General features: G+C 49.1%; 1 long non-coding RNA gene across 1 annotated transcript; it reads right to left on the reverse strand.

Moving 5' to 3' along the window:
- Positions 1–16,808: 16,808 nt before the first annotated feature.
- Positions 16,809–20,812, reverse strand: LOC134562788 (uncharacterized). The gene is made up of 3 exons (XR_010083265.1): positions 20,328–20,812; positions 17,867–18,139; positions 16,809–17,326 (listed from the first exon to the last, which is right to left on the reverse strand). It is a non-coding gene; the product is annotated as an uncharacterized LOC134562788 (long non-coding RNA).
- Positions 20,813–21,611: the final 799 nt, after the last annotated feature.

The following is a 21,611-nucleotide window of genomic DNA, read 5'->3' on the forward strand; positions in this document are numbered from 1 at the left end:
TCATGCCCAGCCTGACCTTGCCAGCCTGAAAACATCTTCCCCACAAGTCATCTTCCTTGTCCACCCAGCTTCTTTTTTTGTGCCCTGCACCCCTCAGAATAAAGCATGGCCCTTCAGGAGCGTGTCTGTACCTCGCTGTGGTGCAGGGACGGGACACACACATTTTCTGGAGCAGACGTGGGGGACCGTGGCCATTTTGGGAAAGGGCTTTGCGGCTGCGAGGGGAGCCATGTGAAGCGGGCACAGCCGTCTCTAAAGCTGCTGCAGCTGCCTCCTCAGCCTTGGAGGGTGTGGAGTGAGCTGCTGGGGCTGTGCCTCATGGGGAGGGTCCTCAGTGTCAGCCCCTGGTCAGGATAAGGTGCCATGCCACATTAGTGTAAGAAATAAAGGTCATGAAGGCCCCACCTTGATGCTGGTTTACGAGTTCTCCCATGTTGTCTTGTTCTGTGTTACCAACGGTTATCCTCATTGCTGTGTGATAGTTATAATTACTTTATCTTACTTCTATCCCATTCGTGGTATTCATTTATGTACCCCCTATCCTCCTACGTGTTACCGTTCATTGTATTCATTGTATTCATTCATCTGTGTAGTCTCTGTTCACTTATGTATTGCAGTTCAGTGTATTCATTTGTGTTCCCCTTGCTCTCTTATGTGTTACTGTTTAATGTACTCACCCTGTGTACCCTCCCGTTCTCCTGTGTGTTGCTGATCCCCCCCCAAGGCCCCCCTCCTCTTGTTTTTCCGTCGGGAAATCGCCCGCTGCTCCCACCATCTCTCCATGTGATCTAAGAGTGGCACTGCCAGCTACCCGTACTTCACAAAATGGCTGCCTCACGTACAGAATATGCAAATGAGCTAGCACATAGCCAAGTTAGGTGAAATATACCTTTAAAACAGAAAACCTAGAAAGAGTTCTTACAAAAGAAACATGTTACCTAATAAAGAGAGAAAGTAGCTTTCAGCAGAGAGAGTTCAAAATGTCGCCCTGACTTCTACCGAGCTCCATTAGAGCAAGGACCCCTGGATTCTGAGCCATTAAGAGAGGTGTTTGGACATTCCCGTGAGGACGAGACCCCACCGCACCTGGTGTCTACGATAACAGGGACAACATGCACCTCTTTTTCTACGTCGACCTGGGAGCAGTGGAGGCAGACGCGAGCACCCCTCGACCCCCTACCCCAAGGCTGAAATCTTGTAATAAAGGCTTTTGAAAGGAGAAGAAGCTCTCCTGGCCCTAGTTCATAACAAGAGGATGTACAGTGTTTGATGTGCCAGGCAGGAGATGGCAGGGTTGGTGTCCTCTGCCATGTCCTGAAGGACTGGAAGAAAGAGAAACAGAGCCACAATCAGAGCCCAAACCGAGAACAAATCTAGAACGAACCCAGAACACACCAAGAATGAACCCAGAACAAACCTAGAGCGCACCTAGAATGAACCTAGAACGAACCTAGAGCACACCTAGAACAAACCTAGCGCACACCTAGAATGAACCTAGAACACACTGAGAACGAAACTAGAACGAAACGAGAACACACCGAGAATGGACCTGGAACCGACCTGGAATGAACCCAGAACGAGAACGAGCCCAAAACGAACCTGGAATGAACCTAGAATGAACCCAGAACACACCTAGAATGAACCCTGTGGTCCAGCTCTGCCACTCACTTTTGTGCAGCAGCTGGAAGTGCTCCAGCTCCTGAGGCTGCTGTGCTGAGGTAGCTGCAGCCTCCTCCTCCTTCACCCAGGCCAGCACAATGGGGGGTTTCTGCTCCATGTCACTTTTTGGAGTTGTGACTGTTTGCAGGAGAGATGCTTCAGCAAAGCTCCATATCGGCAAGTGCTGCAATTGTGCCTTGAAGGCACCTCCAAGAGAGAAGCCTTGGCAAGACTACAGAACAGGAAGTCTTGCAGTCTCTCCTGGAGGGCACCAGCCATAGGGATGCCTTTGGAAATGCTCTGGCTCACCAAGTCCTGCAGCCTGGCCTCGAGGTCACCTGCACAGCTAACGCCTTGCAAGAGCTCCAGGTCAGCAAGGAATGAGTTGCCTGTGTGAGGGCTCCTCGCAGTGCTGCTCTGTCCCGTGCTGTCCTCTCAGGGTTACAGATTCCCTGAGATTCTTCTTGGAGTTGCTGTTCCCCAAGGTACTAAGGGTTCCCCCAAGGTTGCTGTCCCCTGGGAGTGTCCTCTGGGTTGCTGTTCCCAGAGGTAATAAGGTTTTCAGTCTTCTCTTTGCCCTAAGTGTTTCACACCAGAGGTAGAGACGACAAGCTGAATCCGCCAGTGCACATTTCCAAGGTTGTTTATTCTTCATTATCTCAGTCCTTTTTCAGCTCTGCCAGGCCTCCCTGGCAGGGTACCTTATCTTAGTTCTTTCTCAACTCTGTGAGTCATCCCCAGCAGAGCAGGACATGTGGCGGACTGGGTGGATCAGAGAGCCCCGCACCTTAGGTACGGTACTCTTGACCCAACCACTGTCCAAGACGTATTTTTTATTTACAAAATTGTACCAATACCTACTACCTATGCTAGCATGTCATTTCTACTCTAAACCAATCCTTGAGATCCAACTCAGGAGAAAATGGGGGATGAGAGCAAGAACAAGGAGCACAGGGGCCACTCCCCAATTCCTCCATCTTGCCACTTCAACCCCATATACTGAGAATCCTAGATTCTACATTTACATCCTATGATAAACTAAATACTACTTATTTTGAATTCTCCCAGCTTGTGATTCTTATTAAAATGTGGGCATTCACTCCCATGTACAGGGATCAGAGGCAGTGTCTTCCTGGGCTCTGTGTGAGGCTGGTTGACCCCCTTGTACAGATTCCCAGACCCCCCTATCTGGTCTCCAAACCCTCCAGGGTGGCCAGAGGGATGTTCTAGACTCCAACACTGTCCCACTGCGTGCACCAAGCACTGTGGCGTGGCCGTGTCAGCGCCAGCACCTATGAGACGACGTGTCACAAAGGGTCACTGTTCTACGCTCCGTGCCCACGTGTCACAAAGAACGCTAGGACACACCCTGCACACCTGCTGGGGACACCCTCAGCCCACCCAAACTGCCCCAGCTTGCAAGGAAATTATTTTCAGGCTAGAACTACGTAAACAAAGGACCGTGAACAAAAAGAAGAAAGCTTGTTTATGTTCCAAAGTGTGAGAAATGAAAAACTGACCTTTCATATTGTACAGAAACTAGAGAGCTGACTCCATCTTATGAACAAGTAGAAGGCTTTCAAAAAACTCAGAAAAACCAGGGCAATGCCAAGGGGAACTTTAGGAATGGCTCAAACAACAAGCAGATGCTCATCTGCTCTCAGGGCAGCAGAAGGAGCCCCCAGGGCTGCTGGTGCAGCTGCAGCAGGAAGGGCACGAGGACTTTCCACAGACGCTGTCACGGCCGCTTTGGGACATGTCCCGGGGGCGGGTGGCCCTCATACACACAGGGCTGTGACACAGACATGAGGGCGTGTGCCCCAGGGCACCAATGCTGCTCTGAGCCCTGGGGCCAGGGAGCACGCACATCAACAGGCATGGCAGAGTCCCTGCCAAAGCAGAGCTGCCACCCCCCAAGCCCTGCCAGTGCTGGTGCCCCTGTCCTGCCACACAGACCTGTGCCCCTGGGGACTTCTCTGCCACAGGGCAGCCAAAGCCACCTTTGTGCACTAGGGGCTGTGCTCCTTTCTGCACGAGCACCTGCAGCACTTGGTGGCAACACTCGGTGTCTGTCACATGTTGCTCCCTCCTGGAAGGATTTTGGCATGGCAGTGTTTATCTGCAGCACAAACCCACCATCCACTGTTGACTTCCACAGGACAAGGAGATTCTTACAGAGATACTGCCAAGTTTCCTTCTGTTCCTCTGCCTGTCTTTCTTGCTTTCTGGACAGAAACATCAGCCCAGTGTCTGATGCCCAGTGCTGTGGCTGCTGCCAGGCTGGCTGTGGCCAGCAGCTCATGTCCAAACAGAAGCGGGTGCCTGCGGGGCAAGGGAATGGACAGGCACGAGCAGCCATTTTCCCTGGGGAAGGTGGGAGGAACATGGGGAAGTGCAGAATATGGGGAGAACTCTGGCATGAGAGAACCTGCTGTGTGTCTCTGATGATGGTGCCAGCAGCGTGAAGGAACAGCCAAGACAAGTGCTGGAAGCAGACATATCTTGCCACTTGCTGCTGCACCAAGGGCATGGAACACACTTGTTCCCACATCTCCACAAGGCTTGATCCAGGAACAACAGAGGGCCATGCATTGGTAGGGAATGGCCTTCAACAAGACCAGAGCAGAATCGTCATATCAGCAGAGCCTCAGCTTGTGACCTGGGCCATGTGTTCAGCAGACACCAGAGTGTTTACTTCCCTCCTTCCCTTAACCTCAGCCACACAAGTGCTGCTTTTCTTCAGCATCTGCTGCTTCTCCCTTTGTCCTCAGGAAGTCTAGGGTTTAGAGGTTCATCCTGCTTTTGTTTCAGGTGTCTGACTGGAGGAGAGTGTCAGCTGCTGCAGCTCAGGGCTTGTGTCCCACTGGAGTAAGGATGGCAGCAATGCTGCTGCCTTGGGACACACAAGTGTGGAAGGTGAGTCTGCCTTCAAGCACAGCCATTGAAGACAGTCAGGGGGACAGGCTGCAGCCAAAGCTGCCAAACGTTGCTGTGAGGCTGGGAAGTCCAGAGAAAGCCATGGTGGCTGCTTTTCCTGACACCTTCTGCCAACCTAGGTAAAATTGTGCCAATAGCATCCCCTCTTTTGGCATCTCAGCTGGTGTGGATGCCTTGCTGAGGAGGCACAGCCTTCTGGCTCCTGTTGTTGCCATGCACACTCTGATGCTTTTTCTCTGGTGTCCAGAGCCACATGGACAACAGCGACTCCGCAGGCCAGCTCAGGGAGACGTTGCCCTTGCCATGGTGGCAGCAGCTGTGTGGGCCCTGAGCCTGTGTCAGGGGGCTCTGGGCCACACAGCCTTGTGGCCTGGGCAGCTGTGGGGAGCCCAGCTCAGCAGCAGCCCTGCCTCTGCCCACTGGCCCTGGTCAGTGCCACTCTGCCACTGGCCCTGTGCCCCAGCAGGGCCTGCTTGCCCTCCTTGTCCATAGCCAAACCAGCCTGGGCACCTCGGGGCTGTCCCCATGGTCCCGCTGAGGCTCAGCCTCAGAGGCCTTCTGCCGCAGGTATGAGAAGTGCGTCAGGGAAGCGCCAGAGCAGCCATGTGGCAGGAAGAATGTGGCTGTCTGGGGGCTGTTCATGGCTTCTGCCACCCAATTGCTCAAAGCTTCCCACCAGCCCATCCAAGTGCAGTCCTCCTGTCCTGTCATAGTCTCCCGCCACCCAGCACCACGTGCATCCCCCTCACGCCTTCCCACTGCCTTCTCCTGTCAGCCCTTCGCAGCCCCGCATCCCCTCGTGGCCTCCCTCTGTCCTGTCCCCTCCAGGCCTCCCCCAGGCCTGCCTGGCTGCTGAAGGAGCTCAAGAGGAGCCCGATCAAGAGGCACACAAGAGCCCTCAGGAATCCAGCCAGCAACACATGGCCACGACAGAGATGGTGCTTTCAGGCTGGGACAAGGCTGGTGGCCATCTCCAGGGACCCCTCTCAGGGATCCCGGCTGCAGGGCCAGCCTCTGCCCACCCGCTCTGCCGCAAACTTTAAAGCTTCAGCAAAAGAATCAAAGGCCAAGAGGTTTTTGGCCGCTTTCCCTTCCTAACCGCATGCTTGGGCACCTTAACACCATAACACCATAACAACATAACATAACAACATAACAATATAACAATATATCAATATAACAACATAGTAATGTAACAACATTGTAATATAACAACATAGCAATATAACAACATAGCAATATAACAACATAGCAATAAAACAACATAGTAATATAACAACATAGTAATATAACAAAAGGCCCAGTTTTGCTCCTTTTGGACACCACATTGATGGCAGCCCCTGCTTTGATCCCTTTGTGACACCACAGAGGTGGCAGACCCAGCTTTCCTCCCTTTGTGACACCACAGAGGTGGCAGCCCCAGCATTACTCCCTTGGTGACAAAACAGAAGTCGCAGCTCCAGTGTTGCTCCCTTTGTGACACCACAGAGGTGGCAGCCCCAGGTTTGTTCCCTGTGTCACACCACAGAGGTGGCAGGCCCAGCATAGCTCCCTTTGTAACACCACAAAGGTGAGAGCACCAAGTTTGCTCCGTCTCTCACACTACAGAGGTGGCAACCACAGGTTTGCCCGCACTGTAACATGAGAGAGGTGACAGCCCCAACATTGCTCCCTTTCTGACACCTCAGACGTATCAGACACAGCTTTGTTCCCTTTGTGATACCGCATTGATGGCAGCCCCTGCTTTGTTCCCTTTGTGACACCACAGGGGTGGCAGCCCCAGCACTCCTCCCTTTGCGACACCACAGGGGTGGCAGCCCCAGCACTGCTCCCTTTGTGACACCACAGAGGTGGCAGCCCCAGCTTTGATCCCCTTGTGAAACCAAAGAGGTTACAGCATGAGCTTTGCTCCCTTTGTGACACTAGAGAGGTGGCAACCCCAGTACTCCCTCCCAGGAGATGCCCCAAGGAAAGCATCCAGAGCTCTGTGCACTCAACACAACTGAGCCTTACCTGACTGACTTCACCCTGGTGCATCTGGATTCCTCTGCACTCTGCTTCGATTACATCCCAATTTCCAGCTCCACTCTGCCACACCCAAGCGTCACATCCAGTAACAGAGCTCTGTCCAGAGCTGAAAGGGAAAATTCAGGAAATGAAACACCAAAGCCCACCAAGAAACCACTCTGCCCTCAGCAGAGCTGCTCCCAGCCTCAGTACTTTCACCTGCACACACACAGCACCTGAGAATGCAAGCAATCAGCGTTCCTGCCACAGAGGTGGCAGCCCCAGCTTTGATCCCCTTGTGACACCACAGAGGTTACAGCATGAGCTTTGCTCCCTTTGTAACACCACAGAGGTTGAAGCTCCAGCTGTGCTGCCTTTGTGACACCACAGAGGTGGCAACCCCAATATTCCCTCCCAGGAGATGTCTCAATGGAAGCATCCAGAGCTTTGTGCACTCGACACAGCTGAGCCTTACCTGACTGGCCTCAGCCTGGGCTCATCTGGGGTCCTCTGCACTCTCCTCCAACAAGGTCCCCTTGGCCAGCTCAACTCTGCCACACCCAAGTGTCACATCCAGTAACAGAGCTCTTCCCAGAGCTGACGGGGAAAATTCACGAAATGAAACACCAAAGCCCACCAAGAAACAAACCACTCTGCCCCCATCATAGCTGCTTCCACCCCCAGTACTTTCACCTGCACACACACAGCACCTGAGAATGCAAGCAATCAGTGTTCCTGAGGAACATGTGCAGATACAAGAGCTTGAAGACAGCGTTATCTCAGAGAGAAAAGAGCATATTTCTCAGCCAAGTTAAAAAGGTCTCTTTGTAGGAAGCTGGAGGGCCCTTGCAAAAGGCTAGGCCCTGTGACACGATAGCACTGGAAGCCCCAGCATTGCTCCCTTTGTGACACAAAAGTGGTGGCAAATCCAACTTTGCTCCCTTTATGACACCACAGAAGTGGCAGACCCAACATTGCTACCTTTGTGATATGACAGATGTGGAACGCCCAGCTTTGCTGTTTTTGTAACACCACAGAGGTGGTAGATCCAGCTTTGTTCCGTTTGTGACACTACATTGATGGCAGCTCCCGCTTTGCTCCCTTTGTGACACCACACAGGTGGCAGTCGCAGCATTGCTCCCTTCGTCACAAAACAGAAGTCGCAGCCCCAGCGTTGCTCGTCTTGTGACACAACAGAGGTGGCAGCCCCAGGTTTTTTCCCTGTGTGACATCACAGAGGTGGCAGTCCCAGCTTTGCTCCATTTGTGACACCACAGAGGTGGAAGGCCCTGCTTTGCTCTCCTTGTGACACCACACAGGTTGCAGGTCCAGCTTTTCTCTCTTGGTGACAAAACAGAAGTCGCAGCCCCAGCGTTGCTCCCTTAGTGATACCACAGAGGTGGCATCCCAGGTTTGTTCCCTTTTTAACACCACAGAGGTGGCAGCCCCAGCATTGCTCCCCTTGTGACACCACATTGATGGCAGCTTTGTTCCATTTGTGACATCACAGAGGTGGAAGCCACAGCTTTGCTCCATTTGTAACACCACAGATGTGGCAGCCCCAGCTTTGTTCCCTTTGTGACAACACAGAGGTTGCAGCCCCAATATTCCCTCCCAGGAGATGCCCCAGGGGAAGCTTCCAGAGCTCTCTAAAGTCAACACAATTGAGCCTCACCTGACTGGCTTCAGCCTGGGCTCATGTGGATTCCTCTGCACTCTGCTGCAACAAGGTCCCCTTGGCCAGCTCCGCTCGTCCCCTCTCAAATGTTACATCCAGTAGCAGAGTTCTGCCCACAGCTGACGGAGAAAAGTCAGGAAATGAAACACCAAAGCCCACCAAGAAACAAACTACTCTTCCCCCATTCTAGCTGCTCCCACCCCCAGTACTTTCACCTGCACACACACAGCACCTGAGAATGCAAGCAATCAGTGTTCCTGAGGCATATGTGCAGCTAAAAGAGCTTCAAGACAGCCTTATCTCAGAGAGAAAAGAGCACTTTACTCAGGCGAGTGAAAATAGCCTGTTGGTAGGAAGCTGAAGTGCCCTTACAAAGGACTAGGCCCTGTGAAACAATAGCACAGGAAGCCCCAGCATTTCTCTCCTTGTGACACCACAGAGGTGGCAAACCCAGCTTTCCTCCATTTGTGACACCACACAGGTGGCAGACTCAGCATTGCTCCCTTAGTTACAAAACAGAAGTCACAGCACCAGCATTGCTCCCTTTGTGACACCACAGAGGTGGCAGTTCTAGCTTTGCTCCTTTTGTGACATTACAGAGATGGCAGCTCCAGGTTTGCTCTATTTGTGGCACTACAGAGGTGGCAACCTCAGGTTTGCCCCCTTTGTGACAGCACAGAGGTGGCAGCCCCAGCATTGTTCCCTTTGTAACACTACAGAGGTTGCAGCTCCAGCATTGCTCCATCTGTGACACCACGGAGGTACCAGCCACAGCGTTGCTCCTTTTATTACACAACAGAGCTGGAAGTTCCAGGTTTGTTCCATTTGTGACACTACAAGGGTGGGAGCTCCAGCTTTGCTCCCTTTGTGACAACACAGAAGTGACAGACCCAGCGTTACTCCCTTTGTGACAGCACAGAACTGGAAGTTCCAGCTTTGCTCTCTTTTTTACATCACAGAGGTGGTGGCCCCAGCAATCCTCCCATTGTGACACCATTATGGTAAAAAAACCAGCTTTGCTCCATTTGTGACACTACATTAATGGCAGCCCCAGCTTTGCTCCCTTTGTGACACCACAGAGGTGGCAGCTCCAGGTTTGCTCCATTTGTGACACTACAGAGGTAGCAACCTCAGGTTTGCCCCCTTTGTGACATGACATATGTGGCAGCCCCAGCATTGTTCCCTTTGTAACACTACAGAGGGGGCAGCTCCAGCATTTCTCCCTGTGTGACACGACAGAGCTGCCAGCCACAGTGCTGTTCGTTTTGTTACACAACAGAGCTGAAAGTTCCAGCTTTGCTCCCTGTGTGACACCAGAGAGGTGGCAGCCCCAGCTTACCCTCCTTGATGACACCACAGAGGTGGCTGCCTCAGATTTCCTCCCTTGGTGACACCACAGATGTGGCAGCCCCATCTTGGCTCCCATTGTCACATGACAGTGATGCATGACCAAGCTTTCAATTCTTTGTGACCTCACAGATTTTGCAGCCCTAGCTTTGCTCCATTCGTGACACCACAGAGGTGGCAGCGCAAGCTTTGCTCTCTTGTTGACACCACAGATGTGGCAGACCCGTTTTGGCTCCCGCTGTGACATGACAGTGGTGCATGCCCCAGCTTTCAACCCTTTGAGACCTCACAGATTCGACAGCCCCAGCTTTGCTGCCTTCGTGACACCTCAGACGTGGCAGCCTGTCACAAGCCAAAGGATGGTCGTGATGGTTCGTTTTGATTTCAGAGTGCAAAAAGAGGCAGTGATAACTTAAGTGAAGTGAAATCAATTGTGTCTTTATTGATACACACAGTTATGCGATAGAAGAGAAGGGAAGAGAGAGAGAGAGAAAGGGGGGTAAAGAAAGGGTGATAGCTACCGACTGACAGAGGTATAGAAGAGAAGGGAAGAGAGAGAGAGAGAAAGGGGGGTAAAGAAAGGGTGATAGCTACCGACTGACAGAGGTGAGTCCTCGTGACGCTGGAAGTCAATAGTCCACCTTCGCAGTCCTCATGGCGTGCAGGTCAATGGAGCCGTCGTCTGTCGGGGAGGGCCTCAGAAGCCTGCTCTTTTGGTGGGGTTGTTATAGTTCTTTTCGAAGCGAGAGGCAAGATGCCAGGAAGGGGGGGCGGTCTCGTGGTCATCGCAGGTGTTCTCTCACAATAGAGGGAGCGGTGCAGCTTAGGTCTTACCAAGTACGGTCAGTACAGGAACATCTCTTTGCAAACATGCAAGCATTGTTTCATGCATGGGTCCCTGAGGAGGGCGTCTTGGTCCAGTGACAGCAGCTGCAGGAAGAAGCTTGGATCTCTCCTGTGCTGTGGCCCAGGGTCCATGGGGGTCTCAGCCTCTGACAGTCGTGAGGCAGATGAGGGATTTTCGGACCGACTCTTACACAGCCCCAGCTTTGAACCATTTGTGACCTCACAAATTTTGTATGCTGCACCTCACTTCCCTTTTTAACATTACTGAGGTGGCAGACCCAGCTTTGCTCCCTTGGTGAAACCACAGAGGTAGCAGCCATGGCATTCCTCCCTGTGTGACACCATACTGATAGCAGCCCCAGTTTTGCACCCTTTGTGACACCACAGATTTGGCAGCCCCAGTTTTACACCATTTGTGACACCACAGATGTGGCAGCCCCAGCTTTGCTCCCTTGGTGATACCATAGAGGTGGCAGCCCCAACTTTGCTCCCTTGGCAAAACTACAGATTTGGCAGCAACAGATTTCAACCCTTTGTGACTTCACAGATATGGAAGCCCCTGCTTTACACCATTTGTGATACCACACAGGTGGCAGCGCCAGCTTTGCTCCCTTGGTGACACCACAGAGGTGGCAGCACAAGCTTTGCTCCCTTGGTGACAACACAGAGGTGGCAGCCCCCTCTTGGCTCCCGATGTGACATGACAGTGGTGCATGCCCCACCTTTCAACCCTTTGTACCTCACAGGTTTGACAGCCCCAGCTTCGTGACACCTCAGAGGTGGCAGACCCAGCTTTGAACCATTTGTGACCTCACAGATTTTGTATGCCGCAGCTCACCACCCTTTTTAACATTACAGAGGTGGCAGAGCCAGCTTAGCTCTTGTGGTAACACTACAGAGGTGGTAGCCATGGCATTCCTCCCTGTGTGACACCATACTGGTGGCAGCCCCAGTTTTGCACCCTTTGTGACACCACAGATTTGGCAAGCCCAGCTTTTCAGCATTTGTGAAACCACAGATGTTGCTGCGCCAGCTTTGCTCCCTTGGTGACACCACAGAGATGGCAGCCCCAGCTCTGCTCCCTTGGTGACACCACAGAGGTGGCAGCCCCAGCTTTGATCCCATTCTGACACAACAGTGATGCATACCCCAGCTTTCAACCCTTTATGACCTCACAGATATGGCAGTCCCAGCTTTTCTCCCTTTGTCACTCCACAGAGGTGGCAGCCCCAGCTTTCATCCTTTCATGACACAACAGAGGTGGCAGTCCTAATATTCCCTCCCAGGAGATTCCTCAAGGAAGGGTCCAGAGCTCTGTAAAGTTAACACAACTGAGCCTTACCTGACTGCTTTCACTCTGGGCTCATGTGGATTCCTCTGCACTCTGCTCAGAGAAGGTCCCCTTGGCCAGCTCTACTCTTCCACACCCACGTGTCACATCCAGTAACAGAACTCTGCCCACAGCTGACGGGGAAAAGTCACGAAATGAAACACCAAACCTCACCAAGAAACACACCACTCTTTCACCCAGCAGACCTGCTCCCAGCCTCAGTACTTTCACCTGCACACACACAGCACCTGACAATGCAAGCAATCAGCGTTCCTGCAAAACATGTGCAGCTAAATAAGCTTGAGGACAGCCTTTTCTCAGGGAGAAAAGAGCACTTTTCTCAGCCCAGGGAAAAAGGCCCCTTGCCAGGCAGTTGGAGAGCCCTTGAAAAGGGCTAGGCTCATTGCCACTACAGCACTGGAAACCCCACCATTCCTCCCTTTGTGACACGATAGAGGTGGCATCCACAGCTTTGCTCCCTTGGTGACAGCACAGAGGTGGCAGCCCCAGCTTTGAACCCTTTGTGACGTCACAGATTTTCCAGCTGCAGATCAACTCCCTTTTTGACACCACAGACATAGCAGAATTGGCATTCCTCCTTTTGTGACACCATACTGGTGGCAGCCCCAGTTTTGCACCATTTGTGACACCACAATGTTGGCAGTTTCAGCTTTGCTCCATTGATGACACCATTGAGGTGGCAGCCAAAACTTTGCTCCTTTTGGGACACCACAAAGGTGGGAGTATACACTTTGCTCCCTTGGTGACACCACAGATGTAGCTGCCCCAGCTTTGCTCCCTTGGTGACACCACAGAGGTGGCAGCCCCAGCTCTGCTCCCTTGGTGACACCACAGAGGTGGCAGCTCCAGCTTTGCTCCCTTGGTGGCCTCACATATTTGGCAGCTGCAGCTCAACTCCATTTTTGACACCACAGATGTGGCAGCCCCAGCTTAGCTCCCTTGGTGACACCACAGAGGTGGCAGCCCCAGATTTGCTCCCTTGGTGACACCACAGATGTGGCAGCCCCATCTTGGCTCCCGTTGTCACATGACAGTGATGCATGACCAAGCTTTAAACCCTTTGTGACCTCACAGATTTGGCAGCCCCAGCTTTGCTCCATCTGTGACACCACAGAGGTGGCAGCCCCAGCTTTGATTCCTTTGTGACAGGACAGTGGTGCATGCCCGAGCTTTGAACCATTTGTGACGTCACAGATTTTGCAGCCGCACCTCATCTCTATTTGTGACACCACAGATTTGGCGGCCCCAGGTTAGCCTTCGTAGCGACACCACAGAGGTGCCTGCCCCAGCTTTGCTCCCATGTTGATACCACAGCTTTCCAGTAACAGAATTACAGTAACAGAATTCTGCCCAGAGCTGACCGGGAAAATTCAGGAAATGAAACACCAAAGCCCACCAAGAAACCACTCTGCCCCCAGCAGAGCTGCTCCCACCCTCAGTACTTTCATCTGCACACACACAGCACCTGAGAATGCAAGCAATCAGCGTTCCTGCAAAACATGTGCAGCTAAAGGAGCTTGAGGACAGCCTTTTCTCAGGGAGAAAAGACCACTTGTCTCAGCCCAGTGAAAAATGCCCCTTGGCAGGCAGTGGGACTCTCAGGGTTGCTGTTCCCCGAGGTTATAAGGTTTTCTCCCAAGCTTGCTCTTCCCTGTGAGTTTCCTTGGGCTTGCTGTTCCTCAAGGTAATAGGGTCTTTCATCTTCTCTTTGCCCTAAGTGTTTCATGCCAGAGATGACAAGCTGAGTCCGCCAGTGCATGTTTCCAAGGTTGTTTATTCTTCATTATCTCTCAGTTCTTTCTCACCTCTGCCAGGCCTCCCGGGCCGGTTACGTTATCTTAATTCTTTCTCAGCTCTGCCTGGCCTCTCTGACACGGTACATTATCTTAGGTCATTCTCAGCTCTGCAAGGCATCCCCAGCAGACCAGGACACGCGGTGGACTCGGCTGATCAGAAAGCCCTACACCTTATGTACGGTACCCTTGACCCAACCACTGTCCAAAACGTACTTTTTATTTACAAAATTTTACCAATGCCTACTACCTATACTAACATGTCGTTTCTACTCTAAACCAATCTCTAAAATCCAACTCAGCAAAAGATGGGGGACGAGAGCAAGAACAAGGAGCACAGGGGCCACTCCCAAATTCCTCCATCTTGTCCCTCAAACCCCATATATTAAAAATCCTAGATTCTATATTTACATTCTATGATAAACTAAATACTACTTATTTTGAATTCTCTCAGCTTGTGATTCTTATTAAAATGTGGGCATTCAATCCCATGGACAGGGATAAGAGGCAATGTCCTCCTAGGCTCTGTGTGAAGCTAGATCACCCCCTTGTACAGATCCCAGACCCCCCTGTCCGGTCTCCAAACCCTCCAGGGCGGCCAGAGAGATGTCCTAGACCCCAACACTAAATGGCCCTTACAAAGAGCTAGGCCCTGGGACACTATACCACTGGAAGCCCCAGCATTCCTCCATTTGTGACACCATAGTTGTGGCATCCCCAACTTTGCTCCCTTTGTGACACCACAGGGGTGACAGCCATTGCTTTATTCCCTTTATGAAACCACAGAGGTGGCAGCCCCAGCTTTGCTCCCTTTCTGACATCACAGAGGTGGCAGCCCCAGCTTTGCACCTTTGTGACACCATAAAGGTGGCAGCCGCAGGTTTCATCCTTTTGCGACACGAAAGAGGTGGCAGCCCCAGCTATGCTCCCTTTGTAAAACCACAGAGGTGGCAGCCCCAGGATAATGTCCTTTGTGACACCACAGAGGTGGCAGCCCTAGCTTTGGTCCCTTTGTGACACCACAGAGGTGGCAGCCCCAGCTTTGCTCCCTCTATGACACCCCAGAGGTGGCAGCCTGTCACGAGCCAAAGAATGGTCGTGATGGTTCGTTTTGATTTCAGAGTGCAAAAAGAGGCATTGATAACTTAGTTCAAGTAAAATCAATTGTATCTTTATTGATACACACAATTATGCGATAGAAAAGAAGGGAAAGAAAGAGAGAGAGAGAGAGAGAGAGAGAGAGGAGGAAAGAAAGGGTATAGCTACCGACTGACAGACGTGAGTCCTCGTGACGCTGGTACCAATAGACCACCTTCGCAGTCCTCGTTGCACTCATCAATAGATCCGTCATCCGCCAGGGAGGGCCTCAGAGTGTGAGTCGCAGGGGGAAGCTTTTATGGTCATTTCAGAAGCAGGGGGCACCCGGCCAATGCAGGCAGAAGTGGGGGGCACCTGGCCAGCGTGGGGGGAGCACCCAAGAGTCACTGTGAGGAGCCCTGTTGCTCTGGGAATCAGGTGCAACCATTCAGATCAGGCAGGTTTGGGGCAAGCAGGTCTGGGCTCTGCAGCAGGTACAGCACAGTCAGTCAGAGCAAACACGGCCTCTGCAAACACGGCCAGGAACTGTGACAGTGTCCATTGTTCCTGCATGGGTCCCTGAGGAGGACGTCTTGGTCCAGTGACAGCAGCTGCAGGAAGAAGCTTGGATCTCTCCTGTGCTGTGGCCCAGGGTCCATGGGGGTCTCAGCCTCTGACAGTCGTGAGGCAGATGAGGGATTTTCGGACCAATTCTTACACCACCCCGTGACTCATGACTGGTCAGCAGGAGAGCTCCATCAGCCGAGTTCGTTGCATTGTTCTGAAGTCTTCAGGACTCATTGTCAGTGTCAGTAGTATACCCTGGAAAATAGAGACGAGAGAGAGAGAGAGATAGAAAAGGAATAGACAAGGGAAAAGAAAAAAACGAAGAGATATCATGATGATTAATATTGATTATTAAAATCTCAAAACAAATCACTATGACAAAATAAATCCAATGCTATTAAACAAATCATGATGATAAATAATTCACAAAATCAAATAATCAAGACAAAATCCTAACAATATTAGTTAAAATAATATTATTAATTAAAACAAGTATTCAAAGCACAAGTCTTAAAACAATTTTTTCAAAATAAGATTATAGTGATATTAATTAGAACAATTTTCAATCAAGACAAAAATCATTGTAAAACAATTTTCAGGTAACATGAACAAATTTTTAAAATGATCAACACAAATCACAAAAAAATCAAAATATATAATTGGTTTAAAATATATGTATCTTTAAGATTTCTTTGTCTTACTTAGGCAAAATCCATTTCACAGTCCGCGGCTATGGCCTACTTGTATGTTTTGTCTTGTGTCAATTTCTTTAAATACGTGTATTGTCTCTGAGTATATCTATCGGGGGAGGTATGTACACTAAGTTGTGTGCATACATTACAGAGTCTAGTCGTTTAAGCTCTTTCATCACTCTCCAATTCAAAAAGAATGAGATTGCTGATAAAACAAAACCAATCAAAATTAAAATCAAAAGAACAACGATGGGATGAGACAATTTATTCAGGACACTCGTAGCTGTGGGCGACCACCCAAAGAGAGTATCCATCCACCTGTGCTCGGTATCCTTTCTTACCCTTTCCAGAACATGATGGATTTCTTCCACATTGTGATGGACAGTTATCAAAGTCTTTTGTCCGTTTTTCTTAATTTTCTTTAAAATCCTAATTAAGTCTTGGTGAAGCAAAAATTGTTTTGTTAAGGTGAGATTCATCCCAATCGGAGTAGGCCATAGCTTGTGGATCAGTGTGTAGTTAGATTGCAGAAGCTGGTAAGATGTAACTGGAGCTGAGTATGAGAAATCACAGGCTGTTATTTTAGTAAAGTTACAAGCACAAAAATTTGAATGATTTTTAGTTTCTAGTATAACATTCTCTATGGTTACTACATCACAAGCAGTCCTAAAGCATGCACATCCATTGCCTATATACACAAGAACTGTTTCAGAAGTTTCATTAGGGTAAACTTAAAAATGACAAATATTTTGTTCTATGTCTAAACAAGTGTAATTTTATTACTTTCACAAATAAATCTTTGTTGTTCTCAAACAATACAAAAATTCTAAATTAACAGTTTACAATTTCTCATTAATTTGATGGGCCCATTCCCTATACTGGAAAGGATAGAGAATAGCTCCATCATGATTTGATCTTAACACAATAATAGGGAATATCAAATGTACCAAAGCATTACATATGGTCAATACAAAAGCTGTGGCTGTGTTTATAAAAGAGTCATAAATACAATTCACTAAGTTCAACTAGAATTGAAAATCTCTTTCGAAATCATTGGCATTGTCTCAAATTACTTTCCAAATTTCAGTAGAAAAAAACCCCTGCTTTCTTTTATAATTGAGGCAGCCACTAACTGCATCCACTACTGAGACTGGAGGCAGCTAAGAGCTAAAAGATTTAGTTTTGTGATTAATTATCAATTTGTGATCATTCACATTTAAATACTGAGTCGTTCTCAAGGCCAATAAGGATGACTATTCTAAATCAATACTATTTAAAATTCTTAATTTTGTTCTTATAACACCAATAATGTTTAAAAATATCACCAGTTTTATCATAGTTTTATGTGGTCTTTATGTCCCTCGGAGTTCTCCTGTGAAAAGTAAACACAACAGAATCTTCCTTCAAAGGCAGAAAAGTTAGTATGAAGGAATTATCCAGGGTGTGTTTATGCTTGGAACTGCCGGGCAAAAAGCAGTGATTTTGGAACACTTGTTAGCCTCCCATCCACAATAGGTATGAGAAGTCCATTTGATCTTTTCACGTTTTGCCCAGTCTGGGACAATTTCTGCAGTAAGGTGAGACTGCTTGGGGCAAAAGGGAGGGGCTGTTTCAGTGACTGAGACAGGTAGTTCTGGGCTGCCATCCAAGTTCATTGTCAGATTTTTTACAGCTCCGACTGAGGCTCTTTCAGCCACCCCGTCAGGTGGGGGGGTTGAATATGGAATAACAGTTTTAAAAGGGGCTCTCAGGGCAACGGGTTGTTGTACTAACAATCCTGAAAAAGAAAAACCCCATTCCATCTGGAAAGGATCTGTAGGATAAGTAGGACCAAGTGTTTGGTGGGCAGTTGTCTCAAAAATTAACAATTTTAAAATCTCCTGATGGAAATCACCCCATTCCCAAATTTTACCTTTTCTCTGCAAGCTGTAAAGAGTTCTGGCAATTCTAGCAAAATCAGGGATGTGTTTTCTGCAAAGCACTAGTAATTCTGAAAGTTGTTGCAGTTCCTTCATAGATTCTGGCATTTTAATTTGATTGAAGGAGGTTATCACATGCATGTCATGCTTCTTTTCCATCAAATTCCCAGAAATTTTACTTTCAGGGGAAATTTGTAGATCAAAGCTTTTTAAGTTGTAGATTATTTTCTCTTGGGGATCTTCCACTTCTTCTATTTCATCTCTACCTATAAAAATATCATTGGTGCATTGGTAAACAGCTACATTGTCAGTTATGGGTATTTTTTCTAATTCTTGGGCTAAAGCAGGGTGGGCAAGGGTGGGTGAATGTCGGTTCCCTTGAGAAAGAAGGCTTTGCTGAGACGGGGAGGGTGCAGTGGGTTGAATTGTTAGATTGTTTCTGGGCTCACTGCCCAGATTCTCAGAAAAAAGGTGTGTGCTGGGCTGTGATTTTTTACTGAGGGGTTGCCCCAGCAAATTTGGGTTTTCTTTGGGGACTCTTTTTTGATATCTAATAGCAACAAGTGTTGACAGCTAGTGATCTGCTTTCTTTTCTCTGATTTTTCACTACTAGGAGTTTTAACATAGTTGGTCAATTCTACTGCAATTTCACTTAATAGACATAGACATTACGATCACTGGCAGGTGAATTAGATTGAGGGGCTGGGGGCTGGGAGGGGGTAGGATAAGGACTGAAACCACGATCTGTAGATCCGGTTGGTTCACTTGGGTTTCCGAGGGATCTGTCTAGCTTTTCTACTGAACTTAAAACAATTGCTATAGGTTTAAGTAATTCCAAAGGCTTTTGAATTAAAGGAATCATAATTTCAGGCTTTACAGGCAATTGCATTGGAGAGTCATCATGTATCATTTGCAGGCAGGCAGCTTTGTGAATGTTTTCCACAGGCTGTTCGGGAGTACCAATTAAAGTTAAATGGTCTCCCTTTTCCAAGGGGTTAAACGCCTCTGTCCAGTGAGCTGAGCATGGAGTCAGGGACCGTGGGTTACGTTCGTCTCTCATTGTTAAGAAAACTCCATGTCCCCAGTACCCACTAACTTCTTGTTCTGTCAATTTAATTTGATTTCCACCACTGAGAGATACTCGGGAAACATGACCTGTCTCCGATTCATGAGGGAACCGCAAGTACTCTCCTTTTAGCTTAGATAATTCAGTGGTGGTGTCTGGGGTTTCTTTAGTGATTATTTGTGGGTCTGAATTTTCATCAATATAGTTGCATTCTGTTTTAACTAGAGGTGTTGTGTTAGGGCAGCAGTGTTCCCCACAATGTTTTACTAATTCTTTCTGGGGGTAAATCTGATTAATGTGAGGAGTTTCTTTTTCTTCTGCCTTTTTTGGGAAGTCAGCATTCTCTAAATTTTTAGAATATTCATCTCCCAAGGCAGTCCGTAGAAAATTATTTTCATCTCGCAGCAAATGATTTTCGTTTTGCAAAATTTCAACTAAATTTTGAAGGGAGTGATTTTCGTTTTGCAAAATTTCAACTAAATTTTGAAGGGAGTCAATTATTGCATTTTCTTCACTTCTTCGCTTAAAGCAAGTTTCTACAGCTGCGGTAAGGCAGGCTCCCAGAACTGAGCAGAGTATGGTTTTATTTTTGTCCAGTTTAAATTTTGTTTCATGTTGTAAAGAACATGCTTTATCAACCACACTTTCCAAATTAGACCAGTTATTATTAGCCCAAAATTCCACCTCTGGAGAGGGTCTGGCATTGTGTTTAGCTAGTAGAGCATAAAATTCGGTTTTATGTATAAAATCATTAGTCATTTTGTGAAGGGGATCAGAAAACCACTACAGGGAGGTAATGCTTGGTTGTACAGACACACAGCTACACTGCGTCTCCCCTCTTTCCCTGGGGTGGGTGAAGGGACAAATCCTGTCTTCTATGGCACTGTTTAGTTACGTCAAGGTGTCCCTTCTCTCAACAAGACAGTTCACACACACAAAACAGTTTCTCTTTTTGCACTAGGAGATCTTTTGTGAAATCCTGAAGACAGATAAACCTCAATAGAGTATAGGGATGCTTTTACCTAGGTGTCTACAGTATGCGAAGAATGAGAAAAGCCCCCCTTGCTTTCTAGCTTCGTTCACCGAAGTGACGGGCTAGGTGCGGCTGAGGCTAATCTTCCTCTTCCTAGTACAGACTACAGACAACCTGCAACCCCTCTGTCAATCAGGACGTTGTCACGGTGACGCCAATTTAATGTCACAAGCCAAAGAATGGTCGTGATGGTTCGTTTTGATTTCAGAGTGCAAAAAGAGGCATTGATAACTTAGTTCAAGTAAAATCAATTGTATCTTTATTGATACACACAATTATGTGATAGAAAAGAAGGGAAAGAAAGAGAGAGAGAGAGAAAGAGAGAGAGAGAGGAGGAAAGAAAGGGTATAGCTACCGACTGAACAGACGTGAGTCCTCGTGATGCTGGTACCAATAGACCACCTTCGCAGTCCTCGTGGCACTCATCAATAGATCCGTCATCCGCCGGGGAGGGCCTCAGAGTGTGAGTCGCAGGGGGAAGCTTTTATAGTCATTTCAGAAGCAGGGGGCACCCGGCCAATGCAGGCAGAAGTGGGGGGCACCTGGCCAGTGTGGGGGGAGCACCCAAGAGTCACTGTGAGGAGCCCTGTTGCTCTGGGAATCAGGTGCAACCATTCAGATCAGGCAGGTTTGGGGCAAGCAGGTCTGGGCTCTGCAGCAGGTACAGCACAGTCAGTCAGAGCAAACACGGCCTCTGCAAACATGGCCAGGAACCGTGACAGTGTCCATTGCTCCTGCATGGGTCCCTGAGGAGGGCGTCTTGGTCCAGTGACAGCAGCTGCAGGAAGAAGCTTGGATCTCTCCTGTGCTGTGGCCCAGGGTCCATGGGGGTCTCAGCCTCTGACAGTCGTGAGGCAGATGAGGGATTTTCGGACCGACTCTTACACAGCCCCAGCTTTGCTCCCTTTGTAACACCACAGAGGTTGAAGCTCCAGCTGTGCTGCCTTTGTGACACCACAGAGGTGGCAACCCCAATATTCCCTCCCTCCCAGGAGATGTCTCAATGGAAGCATCCAGAGCTTTGTGCACTCAACACAACTGAGCCTTACCTGACTGGCTTCAGCCTGGGCTCATCTGGATTCCTCTGCACTCTGCTCTGACAAGGTCCCCTTGGCCAGCTCCACTTTGTCACACCCAAGTGTCACATCCAGTAACATAGCTGTGCCCAGAACTAACGGGGAAAATTCAGGAAATGAAACACCAAAGCCCACCAAGAAAAAAACCACTCTGCACCCAGCAGAGCTGCTCCCAACCTCAGTACTTTAATCTGCACACACAGCACCTGAGAAGGTAAGCAATCAGCATTCCTGCAAAACATGTGCTGCTTAAGGAGCTTGAGGACAGCCTTTTCTCATAGAGAAAAGAGCCCTTGTCTCAGCCGAGTGAAAAAGGCCCCTTGGCAGGCAGTGGGACGGCCCTTACAAAGGGCTAGACCCTGTGACACCACAGCACTGGGAGCCCCAACATTCCTCCCTTTGTGACACCATAGTGGTGGCATCCCCAGCTTTGCTCCCTTTGTGACACCACAGGAGTTGCAGCCCCAGCACTGCTCCCTTTGTGACACCACAGAGGTGGCAGCCTCAGCACTGCTCCCTTTGTGAGCTCAAAAATTCGGCAGCCTCAGCTTTGATTCCATTAT

The sequence above is a fragment of the Prinia subflava genome, chromosome 31 (genome assembly GCF_021018805.1).
Source record: "Prinia subflava isolate CZ2003 ecotype Zambia chromosome 31, Cam_Psub_1.2, whole genome shotgun sequence".
Lineage (NCBI taxonomy): Eukaryota > Metazoa > Chordata > Aves > Passeriformes > Cisticolidae > Prinia > Prinia subflava.